Here is a 10,774-nt window from a genome sequence, read left to right as displayed (position 1 = left end):
GAACTGCTTTGTCTAGTGGTTCCTTGTTAGCAATGGCTACATGGCCACTGGCTCCTACAATGAAGACTCTCTTTTATACCCACAATATATCATGGCTTCTGCATCGAATACCTGACAGTTGGTGTAGTGGAGCAGGATGAAGGAACTGAGTCCCAACACTCTCACATCAATATTTCTCTCTATCTTTCCCTCTCTTTCACTCTCTCTAAAAATCAATGGAAAAAATATCCTAGGGTGAGGATTTAAAAAAAAAGGTTCTGCCAATACAAAGACTACTGCTAGGTACTAGGGGCTATGAAGGCAGATGTTCCATGGACTTCCATCCTCAGTTCTGCCCCAATTCTTCCTATGGCAATAAATGTGGTTCATTTTGGGAAGTAGCCGCAAGGTAAGAAGTAAATGTATCACATGATCTCACTCGTATGTGGAATCTAATGAACAAAATAGATCCAGAGACATAGAAGCAAAGAACAGACTGTCGAATTTCAGAGGGAAAGCAGGGGAGGGTGGGTGGATGACAAGAGATCAACCAAAGAACTTGTATTCATATATGCATAACCCATGGACACTGACAATAGGTGGTGAAGGCCTGGGATGGAGGGTGGGAGTGGGCTAGAAGGGGTCAATGGGGAAAAAGGGGGGACATATGTAATACTTTCAACAATGAGAATTAAACAAAAAGGTATATTTTTTTAAAAGAAGTAAACGTAGTCCATGACCATTGGAAAGCAGAGCTGAGTCACCAAAGCTTAGCAATAACAGAGGTAACAGTGCCCGGGCTAGTCAACACCAGGAATCCGGTTGTGAGGAAGAGAGTCATCAGAACTAGGCAGAGTCAGTAACAAGCACCAGAGCCTAAGGCTAAATTCTAAATCAAGGAAGCCAGGGCTGGCGATGGAGCTAAGAGAGAGCGTAACATGAAATGTCCAAACACTTGTGAGCATTTTCTGATGTTTCAAAAAGTAAGTGAATCTCTTTGAAGAGCCCAAGCCTCATTTCCACCAGAGCACCTCTGCTGGTAGCAAACACACCCTCTGAAATGAGATGAGAACTCATCACAAAGAAGACAGTTGATGAGGAAAGAGAGGATGCACAATGCACAAATCCAAGCATCCTCCAAAGTTTTATCAAACACATAAGGGCTTAAAAAATAGCCTTTCTGCCTCATTTTCTAAGTGCATCAAAAAGAAGGTGTACAGTTATAACTGCAAGAATTGAGACAGAACTTAGAAATCACAATAGTGAGAGTCCTAGAAATCAATGTATTTTTCTATCAAAATGTATTAATCATTGGTCCATCTCTTCAGCCTGTGACCGTGGGGCAGTCAGCATAAAGCATCTAATAGACTTACTCAGACAAGGCAATGCATTTGAACTGGAATTTGCAGACCACTAGCAATATGATTTCCTCCCTTGAGGACTTTCCCTCACGCTCAGAATAAAAAGCCAAAGTCCTTCCAGTGACCTAAGGGCCATGATTTTGCCATTCTCTTACCTTTCTGGCCTCTTCTCCTACTGCTCTCCCCCTTGTTCACTTACCTACTCTAGTCACGGTACCTCCTTGCTGCTCTTTAAACTCACCAAGCATGCCTGCATCACAGAGCCTTTGCATTGTGTTCCCTCTCCTGAAATGATTTTCCCCCAGATATCTGCATGGCCAGCTCTTCCAATGGCAATAAGTTTGCTCAAATATCATCTTCTCAACAAGGCTTTCCCAAGATACTTGTTATGAGCTAAATTCCCCACAAAATTCATATGTTGAAGTCCGAACCCCCAGGACCCCAGAATGTGATTATATTTAGAGAGAGGGTCTTTAAATGAGTTGACAAATTAAAATGAGGTCAGCTGGGTGAGCATTAATCCAGTATAATTGGTGCCCTCATAGGAAGAGGAGCTGTGAACACAAACATACAGAAGGAAGACATGTGTAGGCACAGAAAGAAGCTGGCCATCTACAAACCAAGGAGGGGGACCTCAGAAGAAACCTGCCCTGCTGACACCATGATGTCAGACTTCTAGCCTCCAACCTGTGAGTAAATTAATTTCTGTAGCTTAAGCCCTCTAGTCTGTGTTACTTTGTTATGGCAGCCCTAGGAAACTAATACAACACCCTAGTTAGAATCAACCCCACTCCCAGCTCCTCTCTCTCTCTCTCTCTCTCTCTCTCTCTCTCTCTCTCTCTCTCTCTCTCTCTATTTTCCAAACCCCTTGTTGTGATTTAACATATTCTATATTTACTTACACTTTTTATTAACGATCTGTCTCCCTTTCCTAAAACCTTAAGCTCTATCAAGCAGGGATTTTTGTCTGCTTGGCCGTGGCTGTTACTCCAAATCTAAACAATGACTAGAACATAATCTGTGCTCAATAAATAATGTTGAATTACTGAATACACCCCACAGTTACCACAGAATGCCCTGTTAGGTGAGAAAAGACCAACGGGCAGTTAGAGCTCTACGGAGGAAGGAGAAAGACTAATCAATTCTGCTTTGAGAGAGCCTTTCTGGGTGTTTCTTCTCAATTCACGTCTGAGCTATGTTGGGCAGCCACAAGAGCTCTTTATCTTCTCATTTGGTCTGTAAGATCTATAGAGCCCACAGTGGTATTCCCCTCCCCTGCCTTCAGTATTGTTTCGTGCCTCTCCTTTGTATTTCAAACTAGACCAGAATATAGGAGATCAGATCAGCTATGCATCAGGCTTGATGGGAACCTCTTGTGCAACTTGGTGCTATGCAATGCTGGCTACTGCTTTTCACCTCTGTCTTTCTCAGAACTTCCTATACACTAGCTAAATGCATCTGGGGATTTTTGTATTGCAGACCTGGGTGCTCTCGGTGAAGGGAATCAGCTAATAAGAGGTCTCTTATCCTTACACAAATTTGTTTTGGTGCTCATCTCTGCCAAGGGTTCTGCCATGAATCGATGCATTCATTAAATCTTTCAAGATTAAATGCAAACTATATTATATATACATGTAATATATATTATATGTATTATATATATTATATGTATTATGTATATTATATATATATCTGTACATGTATAGATAAATTCTGATGCTCATAGCAGATGTTTTATATGAGGTATATATGTGTATGTGCATGTATACACAGAGAGAGAGACCCAAGAAAATGTATACACACACTTTGAATAATTATGAAGACAGTTTTTATTAAAATAAATTTTATTTTCAAAATTGAGCTATCAGCTGTTAAAATGTGTAACATTTGGAACACCAAGTATATACAGATCTTATATACCTTGAACACCTACTAGGTGTCAGGCAGTATTCTAGGCAATAAGCAAAATAACCAAAATCTTTATCCTCACAGAGCTTAGATTCTGGTAATGAATTGTCTTAGCCCAAGTTCCCCAGAAAAAGGAGCCTGGGGCAAAGCTTGAGTGTCAATGCTTTATTAGGGATCAGTAAGAGTGAAGGAAAGGAGAAACAGATCTAACAAACAGATCCTGGTGATACATCAGTGATCTGGCCAGTGTTTTATGAAGAGAGGCAGCCAGTCTTTTGGCCACTTAGGATGTCTCCAGACAGGCTGTACAGAAACCAAGGGAAGGAGGAAAGGGAATAAAAAATATACCTCAGTTTTCTCCAATGGTTTGCCCTATGGGGAGTTAACTTTTCACACCGATAAATATTCCCTGGGCCCTTCAGCAATTAAGGGAAGACAGATTCCACCATCTGCCCCCTGGCCCTTTTTCTGAGTTCAGAGTGACAGAAGGAGCCAGAAACGACCACTGCAGTAGCAGCTGGGAACAAGAAAAGCCAAGAGAATTTGAGATAGTCCATAAGATGTGATACAGAGGTTCATTTTTTATTGTAATAAAAATTCACTGTCATCAAAAATAGCTAGAGCCAGGCTAGATTCATCTTGTGGGAGATGTTGATAGTGGCAGAGGCGATATATGCGGGGGGCAGGGCATATATAGGAAATCTCTGTACCTTCCTCTCAGTTTTGCTGTGAACTAAAAGGTTAAGAAAATAAAATCTATTTTTTAAATTGCTAACAAGATGAGATAATATACAGTCATGGTTACATTTCATGGTTCTGCTATGACAACTTGTGGTTATAGGGAAATTTAATGCAGCATTTGTTAACTCTGGAGTATACTCAATGCTAAATACATTTGTCATCTGCTGCTCATAGTAGATCTTATTAGCCGCTCACAAAATAATTCCCTAGAAGATTTTGGGGTGTCGATGTGGCTAGCCCCAGAAAAGTGAATTGAATAATCTAAGCCAAAGGTTAGCAAATTATAGCCCAAATCTGGCTCACAGCCTGTTTTTGTAAAGCCCAGGAGCTAAGAAGGAGTTTTACACTGAATTAACAGGTTGAGAAGGAGGAAGAGAAGGAGGAGGAAAAGAATATGAAAAAAATGAAAGAGAGATGATAGGCAGACCCCAAAGCCTAAAATATTTACTATTTTGCCCCATACAGAAAAAGTTTTCCATCCCAAATCTAGGCCAATGATTGCCATGAGCACATGTGTCATTTCTGGCCAAAAAGATATGAGAGGAGGTCTGCCTGGGAATGGGGTGGGTCTGTTTTTGGATAGGGCAAACAGACACCTCCCTGGACTCCATACTTGAAATGGGGGCCACTTGGGGATGCTGCACCTTATTTCTCTTTTTAAACATCATTAAAACTGAATTGAGAAGATTTCCCTCTCAGCCAAGATGGAGTGATTTCATTCTTACATGAGGGGTAGGTGTCTCTCTCTTCATTTTAAGGACCAGGAATCTGCAGTTCAAAGTTATGAGGCAGTAAAGAGCAGATATCACATGCTCTGGTGACGAACCCCAGTACATTGGAACCACCTTCTAAAGACAAAAGCATGGAGACTTTGACAAAACCATGGACAGAGAACTCAGACAATGCTACCACCATCGTGGCTTTAGACCAGGGGCTTCCCAGCAGCCTTCACACATCACTTGTTACCAACAAAAGAGGGCCAAGTAGGCTGTGGATGGGTCTCCTAGAGTGTGAACGTCCTTCTGGAGGCATCTCTTGTCTGCCTGCGTCAGAAACTATTTCATTGCATTTTGAAAGAACTCCACTCCATACCATCAGCAATATCACATTTCCCATAGTTTTTGTGAGGCATTGTTGGTGGAAAGTGTTAGTGGGTGTCAGCTGCCCAAACGCAAGAAGGAGAAAGTTAAAACACAGAGCATAGATGCAATTGCCTTACCACATCAGGTTAAGGGCCAAAGCATAGCGTGAGCCAAATTCTGTTCGTTCACTGGGCTCTCTTTACATGGTCCCATGGATACTGAGTTCCCAAAGACTAGAAATAAGAAGTTGTATAGAATTAATGTTACGAAAGGAGAAAATGGCGGAGGTATAAACGGACGTGTCCTGTGCCTTGTCCTGGAGCCGATAAGGGTGAGCAGCTGAAACGGGTAACATACAGCCCGAATAGGCGGAGGATTTTCAGCTGAGAGACTGTCTGCAGCTGGGAAAGACTGAGAACCCCCAGAAAAAAAAAGGACGGTTGGAGACTGCGGCTGAAACCTCTCTCGGTGCACCAGCTCAGCAGCAGAGACTGCACCATCTTGGGTGGCTGTTGCCGGCATCCAGAGATCAGCTACTAACCTGGAAACAAGGGATCTCAAGCAGCATAACTGCGTGAACTCAGATGAGCACTGCTTCTTCTCACGGAAAGGTTAGACTTCCCCTAAAGGTGCAGTTTGCAATTCGGGTTGGAGAGAGGACTGAGCTCGCGCACGCGCGGGGGGCTAAATCTGCGCCCCACAGAGTCCGCAGCCGTTGGGACCAGCGTGACCTGTGAGTGGGGAAGGGGCCCCACAGGGCTGCTGGCAGAAGGGAACGCTGGAAATAGGCCCATAGTCGGACTGGATGTAAAAAACCAGCCTTGGACTTTGCCGGTGTGCCGGCTGCTTGGTGCCAGGGGCGAGTGGGCACGCGGAGACTGTGCGCAGACCTGGAAGGTGGAGGCTTGCGAATTCACACAACGTAGCAGGCTCTTGTTACAGTTCCCCTTAGATCCGTGCATTTGATTATTAAACCCAGTGCATGGGATTCCCCAGTTGGGGTCATTCGCAGAGCCTGTGGGGGAGGGTTCTTTTTGGGAAGCCTGGGAAACAGAGCGGGCAGTGACGATTGAAGAACCAGCTCTGGGCAGTGGACTTTCCCAAATCAGTTTCAAGTACCATAGAGAAAAAAAAACAAAACCCTACTGATAGAGAGGACTTATAGCCTCGGAGGTCAATCCAGACACACTGCCACCCAGAGGCAGATCCACGAACTGTCTCTTCTGTGATCACAAATAAAGGCAGTCTGGTAAACAAATACAACCTGCCTTAAAATCAGGACTGTGGTTTACGGCACGGAGGGACAGTGTATCGCAGGGAAATTCAACACTACCCTGAATGCCTGGCAGGACTAAGGCGTGCCAAAAAGAAGAGTAGAAGATCTGAAGCACCTTCACTACTGCATATTTTTATATTTTTTTAAATTCTTTTTTCACCATTTCATTAAGAACCTATTTTATTATTTTTTTGTTTTTTTTTCATCACTTGATTTTACCTTTTTAATTACTACATTTTTTTAACCAGTATTATTGCTATCATTTTACCATTTTTTCAAGTGTCATTTTATTTTTTATTTTTTTTATTTTTCTTTATTTTATTTTGGGATTAGTGTCCTACACTCTATTTTCATCGTTCCTTTAGCATCATTTCTCTCTAGCTCACGTTTACCCTTAAGCCAAAACTCTCTTCCTCACTTTTCCCCTTTTGTTGTCTGGTTTCTCTTACCCTATTCCTGCTTTAGATTTTCCCTATTCCTTCTTTTTACCCACTGTCCAAATTTCACCCTACTTATATATCTAATTTCCAATCCCTTGCTCTAAATCCATATACACCTCTCTCTTATCTTTCTTCACTATCCAATTTTTTTTTCTCTCTCTCTGTTGTTTTGCTAGTGTTTGCTTGATTTTGAGTATATTAGGTTTTTTTATGCTTGTTTGGGAGATTGTTTTGTTTTTCATTTTCATTTTTCTGTTTTCCTTATTTTTTCTTTCTCTGGTTATTTTTGTGCTTCTGTTTTCCCTTGCCTTGCTTGATATTAGTGGTTGTTTGTAGTTTGCATTAATCTCCAGGGATCTGCTGCTGGAATTCATTGAGATTAGTTGCAGTTCTCTTAGAGTTTTCTCCCCATACAAATAGCCTCTTCCCCACCTCCATTTCATTATCTCTCTTACTTTTTTATTTTTTTTTTCTGTTTGTTTTTTTCTTCTCTCCCTTTTCCCAATCTCATTTTGGCACTCCTTTTTGTTTTTTCTTTTTCTCTTTAATATTTTTCTCTTTTTTCTTCTTTATCCCCTAATTCTCTTCGCTCGAGTGGTCACCTTTATTTGGGGTTATTAATATCATGAATACATTTTGTTCAGTGCCTTGTACGTTGTGCCTTGTTGTGTTGTATTTTGTGCCTTTAAATCAACGCAGCAGAGAGAGAACTACATAACCAAACACCTGGAGAAGAGAGATCATGGTGAAACAAAGAACCAACCCACATATGAAAGAAAAACAGGCATCATCAGAAAAGGAAGTAAACGAAATGGAGGCAATGGAGGCAAGCAACCTGTCAGAGAAAGAATTCAGAGAAATGGCCATAAGGTGGATGAAAAGAATGGAAGACAAATTCAACAATATATGTAGGAACCAAGAGGAAATGAAGAGAAACCAAGAAGAAATGAAAAATGACATCACTGATATAAAGAACTCAATAGAAAGCATCAACAGTAGACTAGAAGAAGCAGAGGACCGCATCAGCGAGCTAGAAGACAAGGTAGGAAAAAATACCCAAACAGAACAGCTTCTAGAAAAAAAAATTAAAAAGCAGGAGGAGAGCCTAAGAGAACTCTGGGACAACGCTAAACAAAACAACATCCGAATAATAGGGGTGCCAGAAGGAGAGGAAACTGAGCAAGGAATAGAAAACCTGTTTCAAAAAATAGTAACAGAAAATTTCCCTGATATAGGGAAGAAAAAACTCACACAAATCCAAAAAGCTCACAGAGTCCCAAACAAAATGAACCCGAACAGACTGACGCCAAGGCACATAATAATTAAATTGGCAAACACCAACGACAAAGCAAGAATCTTAAAAGCAGCCAGAGAGAGACAGAAAGTTACCTACAAAGGATCCCCCATCAGACTAGCGACTGATTTCTCAACAGAAACACATCAGGCAAGAAGGGAATGGAATGAAATATACAAAGTCATACAAAGAAAGGGTCTGAATCCAAGAATACTATACCCAGCGAGGCTATCAATCAAAATTGAGGGTCAAATCAGGAGCTTCACAGACAAAAACGGTCTACGGGAGTTTATTACGACCAAGCCAGCAATGCAAGAAATGCTAAAGGGTCTGCTGTAAATAGAAAAAATAAGAAACAAAGAAGGATCGCAGCGGTAAAGAACAAAAATGGCGACTAACAAGTTTCTATCAATAATAACTTTAAATGTAAATGGATTAAATTCCCCAGTCAAAAGGCATAGGGTAAATGAGTGGATAAGAAAACATGACCCATATATCTGCTGTCTACAGGAAACCCACCTCAGAAAAAAAGACACACACAGACTGATGGTGAAGGGATGGAAAAAGGTTTTTCAGGCCAATGGAAGTGAAAAAGAAGCCGGGGTAGCAATACTTATATCTGACAAATTAGATCTCAAAATGAAGGACATAAAAAGAGATAAAGAAGGCCACTTCATAATACTAAAGGGAGCAGTCCAACAAGAAGAAATAACTCTGGTAAATATATATGCACCCAATATAGGAGCACCCAAATACGTAAGAAATCTTCTGGAGGAGATCAAGGGAGAGATTGACAGCAATAAATCATAGTAGGGGACCTTAACACCCCATTATCACCACTGGACAAATCCCCTAAACAGAAACTCAGCAAAGAAACATCAATCCTAAATGACTCACTAGATTGGATGGAATTAATTGACATCTTCAGAACATTTCACCCCAAAGCCACAGAATATACATTCTCCTCAAGTGCACATTTGTCATCTTCAAAGATAGACCACATATTAGGTCACAGACAAAGTCTCTTAAAATTCAAGAAAATTGAAATCATATCAAACATCTTCTCAGACCACAAAGGCATAAAACTGGAAATCAACTACAACAAAAACAATCCAGAAAAATCAAACACATGGAGACTAAATAGCATGCTATTAAACAACGACTGGGTTACCAGCGAGATCAAAGAAGAAATAAAAAACATCATGGCAACAAATGACAATGAAAACACAACAATCCAAAACCTATGGGACACAGCAAAAGCAGTCTTGAGAGGGAAGTTCATAGGTCTACAAGCCTACTGCAAGAAACAAGAAACAATGAGAATAAATTACCTAACTCTACAACTCGAAGAGTTAGAAAGAGAGCAACAAAAAAAGCCCACTGTTAGCAGAAGGAAGGAAATAACAAAGATCAGAGCGGAGATAAATGACATAGAGACCAAAAAAACAATACAAAAGATCAACAAAACCAAGAGCTGGTTCTTTGAAAGGATAAACAAGATTGATACACCTCTAGCCAGGCTCACCAAGAAACAAAGAGAGAGGACCCAAATAAACAAAATCAGAAATGAAAGAGGAGAAATAACAACAGAACCCATAGAAATACAAAGGATTGTTAGAAAATACTATGAACAACTCTACTCCAACACACTAGACAACCTGGAGGAAATGGACATATTCCTAGAAAAATACAACCTTCAAAAACTTAACCAGGAAGAATCTAAAAATCTCAATAGGCCAATAACTATGGAGGAAATCGAAGCAGTAATCAAAAAGCTTCCAGTAAACAAAAGCCCGGGGCCAGATGGCTTCACAGGGGAGTTTTACCAAACATTCAAGGAAGACCTAAAACCTATCCTCCTCAGGCTATGTCAAAAGATCCAAGAGGAGGGAACACTTCCCAGCTCATTCTATGAAGCCAACATCACCCTAATCCCAAAACCAGATAAAGACAATACAATGAAAGAGAATCATAGGCCAATATCCCTCATGAACATAGATGCCAAAATCCTCAACAAAATCCTAGCAAATTGGATCCAGCAGTACATCAAAAAGATCATACACCATGACCAAGTAGGATTTATCCCAGGGATGCAAGGATGGTACAATATCCGCAAATCAATAAATGTGATACATCACATAAACAAATTGAGAGAAAAAAACCACATAGTCATATCAATTGATGCGGAGAAAGCATTTGACAAAATCCAACACCCTTTCTTGATAAAAAAAAAACAAAACTCTCAGCAAGATAGGAATTGAGGGATCATACCTCAATATAATAAAAGCCATATATGACAAACCCACAGCCAACATCATACTCAATGGGCAAAAACTAAAACCATTCCCCCTAAAAACAGGAACAAGACAGGGATGCCCCCTCTCACCACTCCTGTTCAACATAGTACTGGAAGTACTAGCCATTGCGATCAGACAAGAAGAAGAAATAAAAAGCATCCAGATTGGAAAAGAAGAAGTAAAACTGTCCTTATTTGCAGATGACATGATACTGTACATACAGAACCCTAAAGGCTCCATCAAAAAATTATTAGACTTAATAAATGAATTCGGCAATGTAGCAGGATACAAAATTAATGCTAAGAAATCCATGGCATTTCTTTACACCAATAGTGAACTTACAGAAAGTGAAACTACAGAAGCAATCCCATTTACCATTGCACCAAAAAAATTAAA

This window comes from Myotis myotis, unplaced genomic scaffold, assembly GCF_014108235.1.
Source record: "Myotis myotis isolate mMyoMyo1 unplaced genomic scaffold, mMyoMyo1.p scaffold_m19_p_3, whole genome shotgun sequence".
NCBI lineage: Eukaryota > Metazoa > Chordata > Mammalia > Chiroptera > Vespertilionidae > Myotis > Myotis myotis.
Note: the sequence above shows the minus strand (reverse complement) of the source record.